The sequence below is a fragment of the Rhinolophus hipposideros genome (genome assembly GCF_964194185.1).
Source record: "Rhinolophus hipposideros genome assembly, chromosome: 3".
Taxonomy (NCBI): Eukaryota; Metazoa; Chordata; class Mammalia; order Chiroptera; family Rhinolophidae; genus Rhinolophus; species Rhinolophus hipposideros.
Window position 1 is genome coordinate 54,116,150 of NC_138049.1, and position 24,462 is coordinate 54,140,611.

Sequence of the window (24,462 nt, forward strand, 5' to 3'; positions counted from 1 at the left end):
ATATAAAACAAACTGTAAATTGGTCCCTTTCCTACGGAGGCATGTGGCACTGGCACCTTGAGTTGAGGGAGGGGAGGTGGTGGCACTAATCTCTGCTGAAATTGGGAAGCCATTGGCTGCCATTAGAAGATATCACATCAATGTTAAGTCTCTCAATACTCTTCCTGAGATTGACTAAAATCAACAGCTGCCGTTAATTGAAATTCTATAACCAAATAATATATTACATAGAGCTGTTTACTGGTAATTTATTGTAATTTATTATATAAACTAAATTTTAAAACTTTTACTACCCTTCCTTAGCTGTTTTCCAGTTTTCATCAAAGAAACTGAATAGATCAAGAGCTACAGATATATAGAAAATGTTTTACACACATAAAAGCCAGAGAAAATACATTTTAGACATGAATATAATTTGAAAATGACTTCATAACTAAGGTCATGAAACACACTGTCAGTTAGAATCCATCAGGTAAGAGACAGCACACTTAAGCTGGTAGAATTTAATAGAGGGAACATCTACAAAGTTGTGAGCAGGGTTTAGCGAAGCCAATAAGAGATTGTACTGTTCAGTGAGTCCTCACCACTCCTAGACCTACAAGGCAATGGAGAAGAGTGGTTTCCAAAACCCAGCGGAAGGGTGAAACCAATCTGCAGTTCAGCAGGGAGAAACCTAGGGGAATATGTACCCCAATCTTTCCTACCAACCTCCCATCACTTGCTAATACTTCTGATTGTTTAATTCCAATTGAAAGTCAGAAGGCAAGGGAGCCCATGGGTACAGCCCATATAGCGTCCTCTAGCAAAGAGCGAGGTAAAGAGTGGTGAGAGGATATGCAGAGACAAATGCAGACTCTCTAGCAGAGCTGCCTCTATCTTCAGTGACTGCATGTAATTGACACTATTCAATACGACTAATAGAAATACTGAGAAGAAAAACGATTCTAAATACATATTTACAATGTCATTTTTATATTCAGTGACTATATATTAAATATATTTTCCATTCAGTGACAATAATAAATCTTGAATTTTTAACATAAAGAGATATGTAACTTTTATTTGCTGAAGATCAATTTTTCCTCCCACCAGTAAACCAATGTGAAACCAACATCTAAAACTATGGGTTAGAAGAGGTGCCAATTATCATTGTGCCTAGGGTTCACCTCTGCTGAGAGCCAGTTCTGCTGAGAGACCTACCTAAAAATAATTGTAATGGCCTTCCCAGTGCATTGTTTTGACACCTTGATGGGATGAGGTGAATATTTCTTATAAATGTTTGTGATCAGTAATTCCATTTTGATTGATATGGCAATAACAGATTTTTAAATTCATAGCCTATAGTAGATTTCCACCTTAGACATTGTAGTTTTCATCAATAGACATTTTATTTATGTCTTTTTACATCCTCTATGCCTCTACTTAACTTTTAGACACATGGAATACAAGTATTATAACTTTTAATGTGCTTGTTGGCTAATTCTAACATCGGTGTCAAGTCTGGTTTGGCTTCAAATTGATTGATCATTCACCTTAATTTGTGCCATATATTCAAAATATATAGCACTACTTTGCATACTGGTAATGTTTATTGGATGCCAGAAGTTGTGGATCTTACCTTGTTGAATGTTGGATATTCTCATATTCCTATAAATATTCTTGAGCTTTGTTCTAGGACGTGATTCATTTAACTAGAAACAGTTTGATCCTCTCAGATCTTGCTTTTCAGCTTTATGAGGTGGGACTAGAGCAGCTTTCAATGTAGCTTTAATTTCACCCCACTAGTAAGAAAAGACACTTCTGAGTACTTTATCCAATATCCTCTGATTTATGATTCTTTTTCACTCTGGATGGTGGGAAAAAGAATTCTTCTTGTCCCTGTGTAATCTCCAAGAACTGTTCCTTTGATTCCTTTCAGGAGGTTGATTCCCCAAACTTGAATAGTTCCCTCAAAGTGTAGGCTGATCAGTACTCAGCTGACTATTTAAAAAGGACGCTGTGCAGCACTCCAGAGCTGTGTCTGTGCCATTCATTCTCCAGTACCCTGCAAATGCTAGCCACCTTGGCCCTTGGGCTCCCCAGCTGCACCTCCTTGACTCAGGGATAGTGCCAGGCTCCACTTGGGTTTTCCCTCCCTGCACCTTGGCCAGAAATTAAGCTGGGGCAGTCATACCTTGCTTGTTTCCTGTCTCTTTGTGATTATTGTTCTTCATTACCTGATGTACAATGTCTTAAAAACTATTGTTTCCTATTCTGCCCAGTTTTTCAGTTGTTTCAGGGGTGAGGATAAATCCAGTCCCTGTTACTATATTTTGGTCAGAGGTAGAAGTCCTTGCTACTGTTAAACACTACATTTAAAGCAGTTTTATTCTGAGTTAAAAGTTTTTTTTAAAAATAGTTATCAACATTCTTTCAAGTTTCATATCTTGAAAATATAATATAATTACTTTCCCATTCATATTAAAAATACAGGAAATAAGTGCCAGTAACCGTTATTATTTAATTTATTTAATTTAAAATTATTTTTATATAAATGGCAATCCAGGGATATTCACTTTCATTCTGATAAGTACAAGAAAATTATGCTCATCCCATTCCCAATATTTGAAAATGTTTCATTCACATAATAATTGCAAATCCCATGGAGATAATGAAAGGGTAGTGTCAGAATTCTGAAACTGGTGTGTCCGGTCTGTGTGCATTGACCACAGCCGTCACCACAGCAACACCACTTTCATTTATCTTGAAGATAAGTTGTCATTTGGTTTTGGATGCCTGCTCTCACATTCTTTTTCAAAGCTGTTTGATTAAACTAGCAACAACTGTAAGTAAAGGACAGCTTCAAACAATGCCAACCAATAATGTTATGAATTCAACAACAAGTGAAACATTCCATATATCCCCTCTTTCCTAACTGTCCAGTATGGGCTTAGACTTGGAAAACACACATGTGTTCTGTCCCTGAAAAAGGCCAGATGTGTTGAATGGTAACATGATATTCAAGAGTAAGACATCCTCGTGCAAATGCTGGTTCTTAATGATGTTTCACTTATCTGCTCTTTTCAATAAATGCAAGATGTGCTGCACGAGTATCAGAACGGTGTCCAAAACCAAAATTCTATATTTGTATCTACTGTGATCTTAAGGACTTCACATCTTGCTTGAGAGTTTAGAAGTCATCAGAGCGTTGGAAGAAAACTCCAATCACTAGCCAATGAATACCATTAGGATGAAATTATTGAAGATTATTGAAAATAGGACATTGTAAATACATTTTTATTCTCATTAGTCTACTAAATGTGTGCTTTCTATATTGGTGGGATCATAGACATTGAAACAATAAACATTTAATTCTCCAATAAATACTGGCTAGTGGGTGACTGGATCTCTTCCTCGGTAACTATTAAAAGAACAAACAACAAAATTAAGTTGTCTGATTCTTTAAAATGGGGTCTGCTTAATTTCCTTATCTGCTTATGCCCTAGACTTAATTTTGTATATATAATAAAATATATACTTTTGGGTGGGGTAAGTTACTAGCTCAAAAAATAAGAAAACAAGGAAGCAAGATGAAAATTAATAATGTGCTTTAAAATTCAAATAAATGATGCTTGCTGTGTGCTTTTAAATAAAGCATATGGAAAAATGAATCATTTTTCTGAAGAAAAAAAAAAGAATGGTATTGGAATCTATTAACAAAGGCATCTCATCTGGTAAATATCTACCAGAGGTTCCTCCCAGCTGCAGAGGACCAAGCCCTCAGGACACATATGTTCTGCCCCCACCCCACATTCCCCATCACTCCCTCTACTCTCAGAGCTTCCCCAAGAGCTCCCTAGGCTCAGGAGGTCTGAGCTGATATAGCCCCCACTCCTCCTGGCTGAATGGGCTAATGCCCAGCATGTCTTCTTCCTATCCAGCTGTTTCTAGATAGGAAGAAACAGAATCCAGCTGTTTCTGAGCTGGGCTTATGTGCATACTCAAACCACTACATTGTAAGATGTTGGATGATACATTCAGTGTTTTTAAAAACTCTCTAAAATAGATGTTTTCAAATGATACATAGCTCTCAGAGCATTCTTTGGCAACTGACAACACAACTTCTCCAGATATAAAGATGATCAACACAGTTCATGGTATTACCATTCTTGCAAATTAAGCCAGGAATGAGTCCAGGTTCATAACTACTGAACTACTGATGGCTTCGCATCACAGCTTCCAACCATGTTCTGAACTTTAAGGAATCTGGTAGGGAACCCAACCTTCTGCACCACACAACCATACTTTCTTGCTGCAAGTCCAGACTGCTTCTCCCTCTCTTCAATACTGCAGTCAAATACAGGATTTTCAAAACCCTAGCCCAACACCTCATCTACAACCTCTCCACAGCGTATCACCTTCTACTAAAGTCAATTATTGTTCGTGAGCCATAAATCCCTCCAGAAGGTTTCTCATTGTTCAGCTTTCTATGACATGTGTAGATTTGCTTTTCAGAAAGGATCTCACCCAAATTCCACCACCAAAGTTGCTCTCAACTCAAAAACAGAAAAGAGAGACCAGAATTTCAGTGTGAAAGCACAGCAGTCATAATTCACAGCATAATTCACAGTTCAGCAAAATGTAGATCTTCTGGGGGTAGAAGTGGGTGTTCATTGATATCTGATGAACTATGCTACAAATGCTTATAGTTTTATATTTTACTTTCATATGGTTGTTGATGTCCTGTATGCACTGCCCTCTATGCTCTTTCCAGTAAACACAGGATATGCTGTCTGAATAGCAGAACTGTGTCCAAAACCACAATTCTTTTGATGTGTCTATTGTGATCTTAAGTATTTCACATTGCATTTGAGAGTTCAGAGGAAATCAAGAGTTTGATTTAAAAAATCCATTTATTAGCCAATGAATAGCATTAGGATTAAACTTAAAATTAAATTTAGGATGAAATTTAAAATTCTAAGTAAAATCTAACACTGACAATAACTTAAGCTAACAAAATCTTGGTAAATTTCAAAATCTCCAGAGAAGTGTGCATTGTAAGAAATAACTAGAACAGCTCTGTGTACGGTTAAGTCTGTAATTAAACCAAAGATTATTTTTTTGCTATTAATATGACTTTTTTCAAATAATATGGAGAATATATTTTTAAAGAAAGCAATCTCTTCTACCAGAACTCTTTGACTTTTTAATTACCTGTCATTTCCAGACAGTAGTGACTATATTCAACAAATTATGATTTAGACTCTGAAGAGTATCATATATTCATTTGGTTTTTTACAGTAGTATTTTTTTTGCAGTCATCAGAATTAATATTCTGCTCTTTTAATCCAATGAAGATCATTCTAATTTTAAACCGATCCTATCTGGTTTCTATAAACTATGTTAGCCATTAATTTCTCCAGCAAACTTTTCATAAAATTTGCAATAACCTCCCATTTGTCTTGGTTCTCAAGGATACATACAGCATAGCACACACCTCCCTCCAGCCTGATTTGCCTCCCAGTTTAAAAATGGTTCCTAAATAGAGGTAAAATCATTTCAGGTCAGCCAGGACTCAGAGTTTCCATGCCCACATACTCCCTCTGTGGCAGGTAGACTGCTTTGCATTTCCTAGACGTTCAATCAATGTCTGCTGACTGAACTGAAAGGAGGTAGGAAAATTTCTCTCATAAAGTAATATACAGAATTTGACAATATGCAAAAAATTATCAAGGTAGTATGTAAAAATGTGTAATATGATTTTTTAAAGTTACTAGAAAATTCTGCCTTCATACTGAAGAATACCCACTCCCACTCAACCGAGTGGGTACCCTTTAGAATATGATTTCTATTATGATGATGTTTAAAATCAAGACACTTTCTGGAAAAAATATGAAAAGGTAAATTTATCAATACTGAGCATTTTACTATGTGCTTTCTTGGAACTAACTCATCTCTAAAGCATTCTATCAATATAAAATTTTATGCTTTTAGCATATATGAAGTTTCCAAATGTACCCAAGTCTGCTCAAATGGTTTATATACTGTAATGTTTTCATACACACCTTGCTCTGCCTAAATGATTTCTGTTATAAATGTTTCAGATCTCAAAGAAGTCATTAGTAAAAATAATTTGTTAACATTGTGATTGATATTAATAATCTCTGCATTAAATAATTAATTTACAGTATTAAAGTTAAAACCACAGATGTGATTATTATGGGTTCTACCAGTGAAACTGCCTGCACTACTTAGAATAGAATAGGTAGCCTATAACTTCAGGATAGCCCTACCAGACCACAGGCTGGCAGTGTGAACAACAGAGTGATGGGAACACCCCTCCAATCTCCACAGTTGACTTTTTTTTTTAATTTATTGGGGTGACATTTGTTAGTAAAATTACATAGATTTCAGGTGTACAATTCTGTGTTACATCATCTATAAATCCCATTGTGTGTTTACCACCCAGAGTCAGTTCTCCTTTCATCACCATATATTTGATCCCCCTTATCCTCCTGCTGGGGTTTTCCTCTGAACCCCTGTCTATTTCCTTAGTGTCTCCATCCCCATAGGGGCTCTTTCTCCCTCACCAGCCACTGGTTCTACCAGGATGCCCTTCCTAGGTATATGGTATATTGGAGTCGGTGTGCATGCTTCTGATACAAATAGATTTTAGGAAACACTTATCAACATAATTAATTCTGATTATCTAGAGCAGTGACACTCCTTTGGGGCCATTCTCTTCCCAGTTCATATTGTTTCACCACAGCCCAGTAGTAACTAGAGAGGTCTCCCTTCTTCACCCCTCTCTACCACTCTCTTATCCCAGGTCTTACAGGCTCTCCCTCCTTCCTCACTCACCTCATGTTTTCCCAGAGAAATCATTATTCTTGACCCAGGCCTGAGTTATGATATCATCAATGGGAAATTTCCAAACAAAACATTTATTTGCCATCATACAAAAGAGTGTGACCATTTCTTGATATTTTTGCACATTGATGAACACCATCTTGAGTTTCTACTCTTTACTCAAGGGTGCCTCCTAACAGAATAATTGGTAAGTACACCAAGAAGACTTTTGAGAGTGCATTAGGATACGCTCACCCTTCCAAAGAAAGATTTAGGACCACTTTGCTGAACTGAAAAATAATTAAGGATTTTTCAAAATCTCCTAAATTTCAGAATTCTCATTAGAAGTGTAAATATCTCACAAATTCTCTTGGTTGAATATTCTTCTGTTGTAAAAAGAAGTACTCAGGATATTTTCAATCACCTATTAATGAAATATTATAATCTCTCTCTCTCACTTTCTCTCTCTCTCTCTCTCTCTCTCTCTCTCTCTCTCACACACACACACACACACACACACACACACACACACACACACACACCAAAGTGAGGTGAAAATCTACTCTTCCTAGAGACTAATTAAAATGTAAAAAGGATTATATCATGGTAATAAAAGTCCTATTGGCAACCCCTTAGACATCTCTATATCATTTTATGATACCTTACCTAGGTCCAATTTAAATATATTTGTACAATGTGACTCTGAGACAAGTTTGAACTGGAACTAGATGTTTATGAACAGATTAAAGTCTCAAAAGTCATTCTGAAGTCTTTTTGTTAGAAAGTGCACAAGCATCCACTAGCCCCATCTTCTGGGCAGAGCTGACATAATTCTACTGTGGCAGGCAACTTAATAAAGAAAAAGCTTTTTATCTTTCCTACTGTCATCACCAAACCCTGAGATCATCAGAGAAATCCAATCAGTATTCTAAGGACAATTCTATTAAAATTCCATTAAGTCCCTAGCAATAAATACAGAGTTTCGAATAAATGTCCATTCACATATGGCCTTTTTGGTAGAGTGAAAACATTGACACCACCACCTTCTTTCTGAATGTACTCCTAAACAGAGTCCCAAATGAAGTTAGAATCTAGAAATAGTTGAAAGTGTTCTCAGCCATCTTTTGATTCACCGATGTGTAAACTGAGGCTCAGAGAACAAGGCTCTGGTGCCAGAGTCATCCAAGAAGCGGGCGGTGGGATTCCCAACCCAGGCCTCCTACAAGAGGTGATGTTTTTTTCCAATCATGTAAGAGTAATGGGGAGAGTTAGGAGATTTAAGATGATAGTATTTTTTGCTAACTTCTTGCCCAAACCTTTGGTTAATCTAAATCATAGCACTAAAGTCTTGCTTTTAAAGGATTTCACTTCTGTTATTTTAGAAATAAAAATAAATGGCAGCAATATTTAAAAGGAAGATCCAGATTGAAAAAAATTTTTTTCTCAGTTCTGTTATCAAAGGAAAGATATGAATGTTTGAAATTCTAGATTCCAAGTCAACTCACTTTCTTTTGTATAGCGTCACTACTTTTCCTAAATGACATTTACATTTGACAATTGTAAGCCCTCATCTCAGTTACACATTGCAATATAAGTCCTCTATGGTATAAGAGACAGTACATTCTGAATTGAAGGCTTGACACCCATCCCCCTTAACCTCTGGTCTGCCTAAATGCCATGTGTGACAACAACAACAAAAAAAGGCAGGCCCAGGGCCTGAAAGAGAAGTACAGCTGAATAGTTATGTTTTTTGTCTTTTCTTTATGTCTATGGTTAACAGAAAATCTAACTGTCCTACTTCTTGGATTTCCTCTTTTCACAGTTGAAGTGTTCCTTCACTCCATAATCCAATTTCCTATAGTGACTGCTTCCTTATCCTTCTGTCCTCTTTGACAACACACTCCAGAGAAAAATGGTCAAGAGTTGAAGGGGGATCAGCTACAAGCCAGTCTGCCTCCTCCACAACAAGCTAGAGGAAAAGAAGAGAAGCTACCCAAAAAGACGGAAAGAGAGGGGAGTTTAAGGAGCTCTTGTGTATGTGTATATATATACATATATATATATATATATATATGTGTGTGTGTGTGTGTGTGGTGGGCTGAACAGGTGGCACACTCTGACTTTATCTAAGCAGATGACAGAGGCTAAGGGAGGGTCTCATCTAGTGGGTTGAGCAAAGGCAGTAGCTGTACTAAGATTTCCCAAGGACAAGTTGTTAGCAGCCTCATGATGGTCCATTGATTTGGCAGTTGGGTCCATATTTCAGCCAGTGGCTAGGGTGAAAACATTTCCAGCCCAGGGGTGAGAACCATTTAAGTATTAATAGTAAGCAGGATCAGACTTGAGTCTAGGACTTGAAAAACTATAAGGGCATCATTCAAATTGTACTCTGTGCAATTAGCTCACAGCTCCCAAACTGAGGTTGAATCTAATGAAGAAAAAAAACACAAACAAACTGAACAAATACGGAAGGGCTTGACACGGTCTAATTTATTTTTGAAAAGATGACTTTATCCATAGAATGGAGAACGTAGCCATTAGGAATCTTTGTAAGAGACCAAAAATGGCTTAAAGGGGATTTATTAGTTCATGATACTGGAAAGAAGAAAAAAGGGTTTTTGTATGGCTTGATGAGGGATTGGGGATTTTATTCCATTTCTCTAGCATTCTAATGGCTCTGCTTCCTACTGTGGTGGATTCATCCTCAGGCAGGCTGTGTAAGATAGCTGCCAGTCTGTATACCACCTCATGCCTTCTCCTCCACATCCAGGAGAAAAGAACAAGATGGCTTCTACTGACCATTTAACAAATGCCCTAAGCTTTGCACTAATTGGACCACTTTGATGCAGTCCTTTGGTCAGATAAATGTCAGGGGCTAGGTTAGTCCTGGGTTGTCTGAACCAATTACTTTTACAATAAGGCTTGGATTTTTCTGATATGCTTCAAGTCATCTTGAAGCATGCCCTGGAGATGGGGATGGGATCAATCCCATACAAAGCACACAGCTGCCACAGTAGAAAGAGGTGACTGGAGATTGTTAAGACTATCACCACATCTGCTATGGGGAGGAAGAATGAAAAGAGCAAAACCAGACAAAATACTTTTGACAGAGTTGTCCAATTAAAAGATAAGAGTGGCTTTGCCTGGGATGATGGCAGTGGAGGTGGAAAAAAAGTGGATAGAATCAATGTGTTTTAAATGTAGAACCAAGAGGACTTATAGCTAGGTGGGGTGGGAGGTTGGATGTGTTAAATTTTGAAGTATGAAAAACTGGTTAGAAAACATTGAGTCGCACTCTATTCCTAGTTCTCCTTCAAGCAAAATAAAGATCAGGAAACCATTATGAGGTTCAGCTTCCAGATGGCTTACACCAGAGAACAGACCTCTCTACTTTCAGTGCAAGTCCCTTCTAAGCAGCAATGTCAACAGGTAAGTCACACATGGACATACTTAATGACTGACACTTGTTGACATTTTTAAACCAGGGCAAAACCCAACGTATGTGTTGTACCCAGAAGTTGCTGATCATGCAGCGTCAGTCTAAACCTGTTACACACACACAGCTTAGATTATTTTTTTCCTCATGAGCTGGGCCTCTTACTGAGGCACAAACCCCTCCTATCTTCCTTCCAAGACGCTTGTCACTATATAACCATCATAAGATGGGAGCCTGAATGAATTAATGACTGTCCATATGCCAGGCTCTGAGCTAGGGCTTGCATATATCGCCTCAATAATTTGAACAGCACCACTATAAGATAAGTATTATTTCCATTCCCAAAATGAAGACAATGAGGTTGTGTGAAGCCAGAAGTTTAGAGTGAAGGAAGCAATTTCTGAAAGCCCACTGTGTGCTGCTTTACACCTTCTGTCATAACAATGTTACACAACTGTCATCACAATGCTAAGATTGTTATATGAATAAAAAAGTAAGACTGAGAGATTTAGTATTGTGCACAAGGTCACACATCTAATTAGGGGTAGGGTCAGGATTCTGGCCCTGTTTTGTGTTTTCTGGATTCAAAGTCTCCCCACCACACCATAATGTTTTCCTGGACAAGGATGCCCATCACAGAGCTGGATGAGGAAGTGCTGAGCTGGACTTCATGGATGGACAGAGAGTGAGAAAGTGCAATCTTCTGTCCTGACTACAGAGTATCCCAGGCCTTTCTTGGGAGACTTTCCGACTCCAATGAATAAACCTTTGACTTTCACTCCACCCACCAGTCTGCTGTCTTCCTCCAGAGTAGTTGCTTGAGTGTGGACACTCTTGACAACCACACTTCATACATGTATGTGGGGCATGTACATATAGAGGGAAAAATAGTAGTAATAATACTTGTAGCACTGTCATACACATTCATTCTCTCATTTGATCTTTCAGCAACTCCAAGAGGCAAACAGAGTGGATATTTTTATTCCCTCTCTACTTATGAAGAAATGAAATCTCAGAGAGGTGAAAGGACTGTTTAGTGCCAGAACTGTTTCGTGCCAGAAGGAATACATTTTATTTAAATGTATGTAAATATATGCTACTGGCTGAGACTTCCATGTAAACAAAGAAATGGGATAATTTAAATTTTTTGCATCTTCTAACAACAGCATAATGGGCTAGGTAGTTACTTCATGAGCAATGCTGTAGAGAAAGATGAGCATATAAGTGGCATTATAATTATCATAAAAGTCCTCTAAAGATCCTCCGATTTCCCATCTGCAGACAACACTGGAGGAGACAGCACTTTGATGTGGATGGTTCTGAATGCTAATGTAGTTATTGTTTTCTCCCATGTACATCCTGGGACCTGCCACCCCGTGTGGAGCTGCTGGGAGACTGTGTGAGCCTCACACTCCTGCTGTCTTTCAAGGGCAGCTTTAAGGTCACGATATTCTCCACCAGGCTGGCACTGCTTCTCTTCTCATCCTGCAGGGCTCCACACTGTCATCTGTTAAGAGCTTTTTCTGAATCTCAACGCAAATGAAATTCACCCAGACCATGTGTGACAGCAATTTGAAAATGGCACTGTGCATGCAACAAATTTTAGCTCGTTTGTGCAAAAGTCACTTATTGAGCACCTACCATCTTCTGCACAAGATGCTGACAGATAGTTGATTTAAGACCATGAATAATGAAGCATTTAAAATAAAACTTAATATCCTCCAAAGTTAATATCTGTACACTGCAAAAGTGGAAAGTAGAAAAACATATATCCGTGTGTTTCTTTTATTTATACTATAGCAGGAACCATATCTGCTATATTCTCTTTATCTTTTCTTAGCACCTAGTACAATAAAACCAAACAAATGCTATTAACTGATTCAACACAAGGCAGTCTGTTTTAACGAAAGGAGAATTGATTTAGATTGATTCCTATGCCTGTTTATTCCATGAAAAAAAGCAGTTAATTTCTTGCCAAAAGTGACAAAAAAAGATAATATTGTGTAGGAAAATTGAATAAAATTCAAAATACTTCTTTATCTCCCTAGTTGGCTATTTATTAGCATAAATAATAATTAGCATGTGGTGATAGGTCATTTTACTCCAAATATACTCACATGTAATATAAATGTAAACTAAAAGCATTGTGCTTTAAATGTATGAAGTATTTCTTTTCAAATTTAGTTAATATTGTACATAAGAAATTACTTAATGGGAATTCTGCCTAAAATATTCAAAAAGGAGAAATTATCAACAAATTCTCAATGATTACTAATTCATTGAAACAACTGTTTTGTTTTTTTATTTTTCCCTTGACCATATGGAAAGGAGACCCTCTGTCCTATGTGTTATGAAATGAAATCTCTTCACATTATGAGTGGCATTTATACCTAAAAACCCAGTTCCCTAAAATATCCTTGTCCAATAAAAGGGACGTCGCCACATGTATTTAATTCACTTTATAACATCGTAAAAATTGAATAGTAGACAAATTCAAAATGTAGAAGATTCTTCAAAAAAGGACTCTTCAAAAAAGTCAATGATTTGGAAATGAACAAAAGAAGGCAGTGGATGTTCCAGATTAAAAGAGATAAAAGTGACACAGACAAATGCAATACAGAAATCTTCATTAGATACAGGATTGGCAAACAAAGCTATCCAACAAGACATTTTGGGAACAATTGGTAAAATTTAAGTGCATTTTCAATTATATGAAATTACTATTAATTTTCTTGAGTGAAAGAAATGTGGCTGTTAATCATACTATTTCTTCAACTTTTTTTTGTAGATTTAAAAATCTTCAAAATAAAACTGAGGAGATAGGAACCCAGGAGTAAGTATGAGAGAGGAAGCGCTCCACCATGAACACCTGGACAGGATTTACTCAGGTATTAAACGTCTATATACTGCAAACAGGAAGGCACTGATGTCAAGCTTTGGTGCTGCTTACCTTTCATTAGTGGCAACACCATTGAATATTCCACAATACAAAAATGTGCATTTGTAGTCACACAGCCGCCTAGCCGTCTGTCCCCCCCAACCTTTCCCTAAGGAAAGAAGAATTTGTGGGACCGTGCCTCTCTGGGATTGAGTTTAAAATATCCTAAGTCTCTCCATCTGGTCTTCAAAAGAAGGGTCTGTGGTAAACGACGAGTAAAATTCCTCGTGGGAGGGACAACTCAAGCCAGACGGGATCCCCTTTGAGACCCCAATGAGGTGTTATAAGAAATAATAGGAGGGAGCCTTGCCCCTCCTTCCTCTTGTTCTTGTGGGAAGCTGCCGCTTGCCTCTGCTACTCCCTCTCACCATATTGTGAGAGAGGCCCATTAGAGCGATAAGATCACGCTCTTTCTGCTCAGCTCATGGCACAGTTTCACCAGGAGAGACTCTCTCCCCCCCAGGGTGGTACATACCGCACCTTAGTCATCTTGGGACGATACGCTTTGGCTGCTTTGGGAAAAATAATTGGGTATTGAAATCATTGTTTTGAAATGGTGTAAGAGTTTCACAGACCCTGCTTCTAATCATGTGATGTTCATTGTTTGTAATCAATAAATGCTGTCAGTGACCCGATTCAGGGCTCCATTCTCTTGAGGCTGTGCGTCCCTTGGTCCTCTGTGATTTAACTGTATATGCGTCTCTGTCTCTTTATTATAGTTTAACCCTTGCCGCCTCCCTCGCCTTCCTAGGGCTTGTGTTGTGCAGGTCGCAACATACATTCATTCATTCCTCCCTTCAACAAACATTTACTAAATATCCACATGCTGGATGCTGGAGATGCAACAATGAATAAGGACGGATGCCTGCCTACAGGCTGCTTCGAGGAATCTATATGTTGGGTGACCATAGAATTTATCCACACAAGCATGTTTGAGCGTGAAAGGGAGCATGATAATGTTGACCTTACACAAGTAGACAGCCAGTTATTTCTCAAGCGAAATAGGTTTATTCAGGAGAACACAAAATTGCAATTTGGGACATGTGATCTAACGGCAAACCATTTGCAAGTCCAGAGAAACAAAGGAGAGGAATTTTTTTTTATGGACTTGGGAAGGACTGTTATAAACAGAGTCCATTGGAGCAAACAGAAAGTTCGAAGTATAGTGACTTTTCATTGGCTGAACCTTGGCAGTCTCCCATTGGCTGAGCTGTTATTGAGCAAGGAGAAAGCTTTTCTTCCTCATGCTGAATAAGTAGTATCACTTCCTGTCAGAGATGCAAGATATGGCTCTTCCTATTGGGGTCAGTATTGGGCATTGAGTGACAGAGCGTGAGAGTTCTCCTAACTTCTCAACTCCATTTTAAATGAGGTTTCTGTTTATTAATTTTCACACTAACAACAATTAAAATTTTATTATTTTAAAAGTACTGATTGAGCAACAAATTGTTTTGCTATATTACTGGTTCTACTTCATTATGTTAGTTCTATTCAAAACTGTTTTTTAATAAAGTTACTTCTAATAATTAAATATAACATACATCCATGCACTTGAAAGAATTTTTTTTAAAGACTTGGTTATACTGATTATCTGAATAATTTAAAAAGAAATAAGCAGAACAGCAGAAGTTATTCAGAACACATATTCACGTGTTTCTACCGGTTGCATAGTTGCGTCTGTCTCTAATATTTCACTAGCATTTTCTTGAAGAGTGTATTCTTTTCATTATGATCTTATTATTTTTAATTTATTCATCAATTATAGTCTTCAAAATTTTACATTGGTTGTTAGAACTTTTGAAATTGCTGATACCTGAAATTGATAATTCTCTATACTTTTATCTAATAAAGTGTTCTTTCCACAAGTGCTGAGGTATCAGCTAAACTCAGAGCCAATTACAGAGAATATTCTCGATTCCAACTTTTTCTAATTAAAATGTGTAAATATTTCACCCCAAATATTGTCACAGGCACTGCTTTTTGCCTCCATTCACAGTATATCTCTTTGACATACTTTTGTATGAACAATAAAAAAAGATTGTGAAAAAAGTAGCCTCTGTTACTTTTGAATATTTTGCCAAATATATAAATACTGCAACACTTAAGCATTCTCAATATCTTTCAGTTTCAGTTGACAATAGAAGTTTATCCAATTAAAAATAGGAGTTCCATCAAAATATTCTTTCTGCAAGTCAAGATCTCCAAAAGCTCAACTATAAATTTCAAAATTTACACCTGTACACACATACTATTTGAGTTCTCTGTCATTTTTTTTCAATTCCTGTGTGGTTTTGTAGAAATAAATTTCAATGTCTTTCATGTTACATCAAACATTTATTTCTCACAATTATGGAGGCTGAAAGTCCAAGATCAGGCTGCCTGCATGGTTGGGTACTGGTGAGAGCCCTCTCTGGGTTGCAAAGGATTGACTCCTTGTATCCTCACATGGTAGAAAGATAGCTAGGTCGCTCTCTGGCCTCTTCAAATAAGGACACTAATCCCATTTCTGAGGGCTCTACTCTCATGACTTAATTACCTCCCAAAGGCCCCACCACCAAATACCATCACATTAGGATTAGGGTTTTAACATATGAATTTTAGAGTGATATTTAGTCCATAACAATTACTATAAACTAAAGTCTATCCTTTACTCAGATTTCATTAGTTCTCCCTTAATGTCGTTTTTCTGTTCTAAGATCTCATCTAGGTTACCACATTACATTTAGTCATCATGTCTCTTCAGTTGCCTCTGGTCTATGAGTTTCTCAGTCCATCATTGTTTTTGATTATTTTAAGAGTGCTGGTAGAATATTTTATAAAATGTCCCTCAATTTAGGTTTGTCTGATTTTTTCTTATGATTACACTGGGGTTATGGGTTTTAGGGAAGAATACTACATACATGAAGTACCTTTCTCATCATTTAGTGTCAGAGAGCATGTGATATCAACATAACACTAGTGATGTTAATACTAATCACTTGATTAAGGTAATGTTTGCTAGATTTATCTCCTATAAGTTACTTTTTTCTTTTTCTTTTCATACTTTATTCTTTGGAACAAGTCACTAAGTCCAGCCCACACTCAAGAAGAGGGAAATTAAGCTCCAATTCCTGGGGAGGAGGCATAATATTTACATGCATTATTTGCAATTTCCTCTGTAAGGAAGATTTTGTCCCTTTTCCCCCATTTATTTGTTCTCAAAACAGCTATAAACCTATCATCAAAGTATTTGTGAATGTAGTGCCAAAAAAGTCAGCTTTCGAAGCCTTCATTAGGTCCTACTTATTCAAAAGAAAGCCTGTATCCACTACCAGATTTTGGTTTCTAAATAACATTCTTCAAAATATCAGTATAGATTATAGAGATAGAGATAGAGATAGATAGAGATAGAGATAGAGATAGAGATAGAGATAGAGATAGAGATAGAGATAGAGATAGAGAGTATAGGCATAAGCATAGGCATAGATATAGACATAGATATAGATATATAGATAGAATATTTAGGCAGCCAGTGTAGCCAAAACTTTTAAAGAATGTGATTATGAATGAAAGATAGGGCATTCGCTTGATGGGATCCAAACAAAGTTTTGAATTATTGTTCTTTTTAAAATAGGAAATGGGAAATAAACATATTTAAATTTTGATTTGAAAGAGTAGATAGGAATTTTTGATGGTGCTGGAAAGCCAAAGGATAACTGATGGTGCCAAGTTCCCATGGAGGTAGAAAGGCATGAGGTCCAGAGTATGTGGAAGGATGAGCCTTAGGGAAGGGAAGGGAAGGGAAGGAATTCCATTATGACAAGAGGTTAAAATTATGTTTGATACAAAAAGTTGAAGGAGTTACTTCCTGATCTTTTCTGGTTTTTTTTTGTTTGTTTTTTTTCTGTCAAGTAGAAGATAGTTTTAGGAAAGAGTTGAAATGTTACCAGGGAGAATAGGAGAGCCAACTAAGGATGTGCAACAAGACCACTGGGCAGTGTGAGGGCCCAGCTGGAGGGGAAAGTCAGTGTTTGTATGTAATGGAGGTAATCAGTGTACATATGTTGTTTATCTTGGGAAGCTTGGGCCTACAAACATGAAGGAGGTAGAGAGTTGGGTTGATATAGGCATAAGGTTCCTAGAGGTTCCTAGGCATGAGGTTATATTGGTTAGGGTAAAGGTTAAACAGTAATGACAAAAAGACCATAATACACAGTGGCTTACATAAAATAGAATTTTACTTCTCTGTCACTTAACACTCGCAAGATGAAAAGTCAAGATTGACCAGGAGGCTCAGACTCCTGAGTTTATTCAGGGACCTACGTTCCTCCCATCCTGTGCTCATCTGTGCGGTCAAAGTTGGTTAGCTCCTTCATCTGTGTTCCAGCTCATGGGGAAGAGAAAAGAGAAAGTCTAGAGCAAGGAATTTCTTTCTAAAAAGGAAGGTGGAATATGCAGATATCACTTCCTATTACATTCATTGATGAGAACTTGGTTCTATGGCCACTACTAGCTTAGGGATGCTAGAAAATATAGAAGAGGCGAGGTATTGGCACGGTAGGATACAGTCTTACAGGGGTATCAAAGAAGGACAAGGAGCTTAATAGAGGGAGGATTTTCAGGATTAACCCTGGAACTTGGACTGAATCAAGGGGTAAAGAGAATGAGAACTCAAGAGACTGTGGTCTCTGAGAGAACATAATCTTTGCAGTAAGAGAGAAAAGAGGACAATAGGTGTTTGTGGTCAGAGAACAGAGTTTCAGATTTCAGCGGTGAAGTTCAGGATGATAACTGGTTCTGGGGTATGGCCCAGAAAGCGTGTGAGTGATGCAGAGAATAGGTAAAGATTATTAAAGAATACTGCAGAAATTTTCATTATTCATCTTTCCAAGTGTCACCTAACTATGGGCCTATCCTAATGTCATAAACTAGAGTAAGAACCTTATTAAAATTTTTATTATAGCCTCTTTTCTCAATTAGCAAAGTTTACCCTAATTAATGGGATTGACAGAGCACCTCTTGTAGGTCCTAAAATTTGAATAAAGAGAAATTAGGGATCATATATTTGTGTGTACCCTAACCTCTTGAGTTGGCACTTAGTTGCCACTGCCACCAAGTGGTAAGTAGTGAGAATTGCATTTAGTGCTAAAATCAATTGCCAATGAGGCATTTGCCTTTCCAAGACCCACCTTTCAAGCTGTGGAGGTCTTCCAACTCTTTAGGGTAATACTTGTGTGACAGCTTCCCGGTAAAATATGCAATATGTCAATCCATTTCATGAGAAATTACATAAAAAATGTAGCTTGATAGGTGATCTACTCTAACATGTTCACAATATTTTCTTTGACAATACAGGAAAAGGTTTCTTTAGAAATGTACACATATATACCAGGGGTGCCAAAAAATGTATACAAGTGGACACTCTGATCAATGTTGCTAAAGAAGTTGTTCGCCATAATCAGAAGTGTCTGGACGCTGATGGTAACCACTTTGAGCACCTCCTGTAATTGCAGAAGTCAAACGTGACTTGTATTCATCTTTTGTTACTGGTATACATTGAGTATTACAATTTTCATAGCTTTTTCCTTTCTTAAAATGTGTATACATTTTTTTGGCACCGTGTGTGTGTGTGTGTGTGTGTGTGTGTGCATGTGTATGTGTGCGCGTGCGCGTGTGTCGTCCAAAACATTGAAAAACAGAAAAAGTAAGAATGTTTGGTGATACCATGTTTATAAACAGACCTTAGTGGTCAGATCCTGGCATTCACATGGACGAACATTGCAACATGACCAATGACATGAATATACACAGGGGAAGCATCATGAGCATTGCCTGTTCATATATTTTTCACCTTTTTTTCCTGTATAATGGAGCTATTTTTACTCAATACATAAGGATACTGTAACTTTGTAATAGCCATTTGGAATACAAAGAGGTAAAAACGATCAGAATCAGAATTGAGAAACACATAGTAAACCAGTGGACCCTCTCCAATCTCTCCTTGATTTTACTGTGGTCTTTTAATAGAACTAGGTGAAAAGTGAAGATTGGAGGCTGAATAGCTACCTTTACTTATTAAACAAATTCAACAATTATTTGTTGAGCACTTACTATGGGCCAGGTAGAGCTTATACTCTAGTGGACTGAGATATATACTATCACCCCTGAGTCACAGATAAAGAAGTGAAAGCTCAGAAATATAATGAGGTTTTAGCACAGATCTGTCCTAAAACAGTACTTGTTATTTTTATATTATGGCAAGTCAGATAACGTTATTTTCATTCAATGTTGTTTCTTTATAACACTTTCTGAATTCCCTGTTTGTTTGGTGCTTGGCATTGTGACTAAGCTTGAAAAAGAGCTCTCCTCTATGTGCTCCACATTTCTCAAAAATGTGGAAAAATGGGATTAACCAGTATTTCAAGTTATTTATTCTCATTTTGACATGAACATAGTTTCTGAGTAACTTTAATAGATATGTGATTTTTGAAAAAAAAACAATGCATGTAATTAAAACTGATCAATTTAATTCATTGGTCATTGATTTAAAAATAAATGTTCTTATGTTGATTATAAAATCACTCTGAAATATGGCTGTCATCAGCAGTGGAACATAACTTTTAATCGTTGAGAAATTTGGAGCCCTACAATATAAGTCATTGACGTGAAATTCAGCAGCCATAAGAAGGAAAATGGAGGCTTACTAATAAGCAAAGTTTTAAAAAGTCTAATTGATTGGTAAAGCTTGGAAATCATTGCAAACTGTTCTAAAAGTTCATCTCAGGTTTCTTAATAGCAAATCTAGAATTTACACAAACGGCCCTTAGTAATTTTAAAAAATTCCAAAGTGCATGTTCTATAAGATAGTATTGTGATAGGAAGGTACAAAAATAAAGTAAATTTGGGAAGTAATGGTTTAATGCAGTTCTTCTCAGAACCTTTTTATGCGTCAACGTGAATTATAACTCTTAAAAAGGGAGTGAGAGAGTTATATATTATATGATGTGTCCCAAACTTTTTAGACCATTATATCAGTCATCTATGGCCACAATAGTTCTGGATGACAAACCATGCCAAATTCAGTGACTTAAAACAATCATCATTTATTCTTACAGATCTGCAATTTGACTAAAACCGCTCTGCTTTAAGCAGCAGGGCTGTGGATCTGGGTATTCCTCACATCTCTCCTCCTTCTCAGCCCAGCAAGTTAGCCAGACCATGATCCTCTCAGACAAGGGCAGAGGTACAAAAGAGGCAGTGAAAATGCGTGATACCTCTTAGGTGCTAGTCTTAGAATTCTCATACTGTCTCTCTAACACATGTTCAACTGGGCAAAGCAAGTCACAGGGCCAAGCCCAAAGGAAAGGGATGATAAAATATGCCCTGTCCATGATGAGGCCACTGCAAGGAAGGGGATCCAGGAAGGGGTAAAAGACCTGGGATCAATAATTTAATCTATCACGACCATAAAACCATTTGTTTATAGACCATCTCATGGCACTAGTGTTCTGTGGAGCACACTTTCAGAAACATTGCAATATCTCATTGGTGCTTATGCAATGCACGTATTCTTTAGCACAAAATATCATCAAACAGCAACACCCTGAGAGGCAGCAGTTTGTGAGATGTTTTCAAATATCATAATCTGAATGGGTATCCACCACCACATAGCTGTTAAGAGAAAGATCCTTCCTGCTAATGGGACTTTATAAAGTCCTTTGTAATGTCACAGCTCATTAAGAATTCAACCTCTAGCATGAATGTGGACACTGTGTGTTCATTTTAGAGAGAGAACACTTCTCCATAGCCTCAGCTAGAATACTGTAAAGCATTTTGGAGGGAGGCAGATCCTCGTAGGGATGGGCGATTAGGACTCAGTTCTCAGAGCTGTGCTTTGATTAAATGCAGAGCTGACAGCAGGCGTATTGTGGAAAGAAGTGACATCCAGGCCAGGGTCCTCAAAAGAAAGCCATGCCAGATCAGCATGGAGATTTCCCTGAACAGTCCCTTAATGCAGAGAAATGGACACCAGAACCCCAATGGGTGTTTATACACTCTGTGAATATACATGTATGGAGCATAATGAACCTCGTTCCCATCAGCTTGTGTGATCAGTCATCAATCATTCCTTCTATTACTTTTATAAGACCAGAATCAATGAGCCTCATCAAAAATTCTTGAACCAGATGAAAGTTTACCTGATAAGCAGAGTCAGAAGTCTAGGTGTAGAGTGGAACAAAACCAGGTCAGCAACAGCTCCCGTCACACACCACCAGTAGCAGTGAAGTGGTTTGTCTCAAACCCCAGCCCCGTATCCTGCTGAGAAAAAAGGCACAGATGTTTCAGGTGCAGACTTTTAACTCTGAGTTCTGGCTCCTCTAGCACTCTCCAAAGCAGGTGACATCAAAAGAACTCAGTTTAGAGTTAAGAACTGGACAGGATTCTATTCCTGGTTCAGCCTTCACTTCACTGTCTATCATTTATTTTAACTTTTATCTCAGTTTCTTTATTAGTAAAATGGGATAACACCCATCCTGTGTACTTTCCAGAGTTGTTATAAAATAAATCATATACATAATGACACTTTAAAGTAGTAGGTTGGTACAAAAGTAATTCTGTTTTTTGCAATTATGTTTAAACTTTTAAACCGCAATTACTTTTGCACCAACCTAATATATATATATATATATATATATATATATATATATATGCCATCACAAGACAAGATGAGGTCACATATCCTCCATGGACAGCTGTGGAAATTGTCAAACATAAGCAAGGATGCAATTAAATCTCATATGATGATGTTTTCCTCAACAGTGGTCTCTAGTACAGGCCTTTTAGCTACCATTACCTTGTAAATCACAGTGCAACATACTGGGCTGGGAAAAAAAATTGGTTTAACTTTTACAATATGGCAACAACAACAAAAGGAGATGTATTCATCCTCATGTAGAGTGCACAGTTAGATAGGATTTGATTGTCATCATCATTATCAATCACGGGAACAAAGGATTGAAATGGCAAAATTATTATTTCAGAGACTCTGGCCTTTTTAAGATGGATGCCTCCAGGTAAGAAATGCAAGACAAACCACCCTGGAGTTTACCTGGAAAAGACTCAAAATCTGGTCGGGGTAAAAAAGTTGAACGAGATAAACTTCAAGAATTTAACTTGGAGAAAATGTGAGGTGTACGACCTCATAGTGGACTGCATTTTTATATTATCAGAGAAATACAAATTGCTTTGTGACAAGGGTATTACAGAAGTTTCTACAACAGATAAGAATCAGCCTAAGAGGAGGTGGATCAGGTGTTCTTTCTTTTTTTCCCCCTTTCCTCAAAAATGCTGCCATGCAATCTCACTTCACACGAACAGCCCCCACACCCTTCTAGGATCTTGGCCACTAAGTCTCCCACTTTTAACTCTCTTTAAATTATCTCTAAATTCCATTCCTCATGCTCATTCCTGTGGTTTTTCTTTGAGAGATTTTGGAGCATATATTCATTTAGAGACAGTATATTTTCGCATAAAACACTAAGTCTAAGGTACCCTCCAGTTCTAAAATGTATAATCAAATGACTCTATACTTGCTTTTAAAAATTCTGATCTGTTGAATTTTGGAGCCAATTTCGCCAATCTCTCAAGTTTTTCTGATTTTTTTCTAATTTAATGTGTAAATACATGACATTTCACCAGGCACTCTGACCATTCAGATTACAGAAGAAGAAAAGATTCTGAAAGGTGTTATAATCATAATTAATTAATAGGGACCACTTATTGAGCACGCATTACATGCCAGGCCAGTGTCAGTGCTTTTGCATATGTCATCCCCTGAAGCCTCCCAGCAACCCTAGGAGGAAAGTATCAGAACCATCCATTTATAGAAGAAGCAACTGAGGATTAGATGCATTGACGAAGCTGCCCAAAGTCATACCCCTAATAGTCAGTGATGATACTGGGATGGAACTTGGGCTGTCTGTCTTTAAACCCTATGAGGCTCCGTTGGGTAAGAAGAAATGATAGAGCTCCAGCTTTACAAATGTCACCTTATTTTGCTAAGTAGCAACTGAAGCCAATAGATTTGATCAAGGGGAAAACATGAAGCTTGCAGTCATTATCAAGCAGTTTTGCTGGGTGGACTTAACAGTTTGGGGGATACCAAAGAGGTTTAAGAAGGCTAAGCCAAAATTCCTACTAGTTCCTTGGTGGAATTACAGGTTTCCACTTCCCTCGCTCCTTCTTTCTCTCCCTCCCCCTCCCTTCCTTTGAATCTTTGGGACACCAGTAAACATTTGCTGAAATAAAAAGAAGGTTGGATTTCTATTCCTTCACTCCTTTGCCGAAAGCACTTACAAAGGTTCACAGGAACCTAACCACACTCACTGGAAAAAACAAGCCCCTGGAGAGCAGAGATGTGTTGACATTTTATTCTCTACGACCTCCCCAGCTCCTAGAAGAGCTCCAGGGCATACCATAGGCGCTCAATGAAGACGCGCTGATTGGATGAAGCACGCTTTAAGTGGCAAGAGTAAGTTGGCCCTTTGGGGTGGGGCTGGACCGTTGTTGTTTTATTTTTCCTTCTGACACCCCCTTTGGAAATGGAGAAAAGGTTGGTTCCCAATCTGTCTCAGACTGCGGTCCGGATCCAGACCCTCCCACTCCTCTCCACCTTTCCGCAGCTCGTCGGGTAGGCCCGCAGCCCCGCAGAGAAGGGCGTGCGGGCCCCGTGTCACTGCCCGGGTGGGAGGACTGTGAGCACCCAGGTGACGCTGCTGCGTGCGGGAGTTCAGGGGCCGGGGGAGCGGAGAGTGGGCGCGCCCGGGGTGCGGCGGGCAGCGCAGGGGGACCGTCCGGCGCGGGCTCCACCCGCCGCTGCTCCCAAGGGGCGGGTCATCCATAGGTGTCCGATCTCTGGGAGCATCTTCTCTCCAGCCCTGGAAGGTACAGAGTGTGCATTCTGTGGGGGCACCTGCGGAATGGAGTGGGGCGGGTGGCCGGCTGGGTTCATATTCGGCAAAGAAAATGGAAATACACGTGGGAAAAGAAAGGCAGAATGGCTCTCAAGGAAGGAGCAGCCTCAGCTCAGAGAGCTGGAGGGCGCGGAGCTGGTGCACGCAGGTCTTTCCTGGAATAAATAGGCGGAAATAGAGGGGCGAAGGCGAGACATTGATAACCGGGTTGTGTTTCCTAACGGTTCAGGAGGCCTTTTCTGAACTAGAAAAGCTAAATGCAGTTCCTCACCCAGGTGGATCCCTGTGTCCCTCTTTAGCGCCTTTGG

General features: G+C 38.3%; 1 protein-coding gene across 1 annotated transcript in view; it reads left to right on the plus strand.

The window, feature by feature from the left end:
- Positions 1–23,612: 23,612 nt before the first annotated feature.
- MCHR2 (melanin concentrating hormone receptor 2) overlaps positions 23,613–24,462 on the plus strand; it is a gene marked incomplete at its 3' end in the record, with an annotated part of 36,248 nt that continues 35,398 nt past the window's right edge. The window contains exon 1 of the mRNA XM_081044411.1: positions 23,613–23,712. The remainder of the gene's footprint in view (positions 23,713–24,462) is intronic.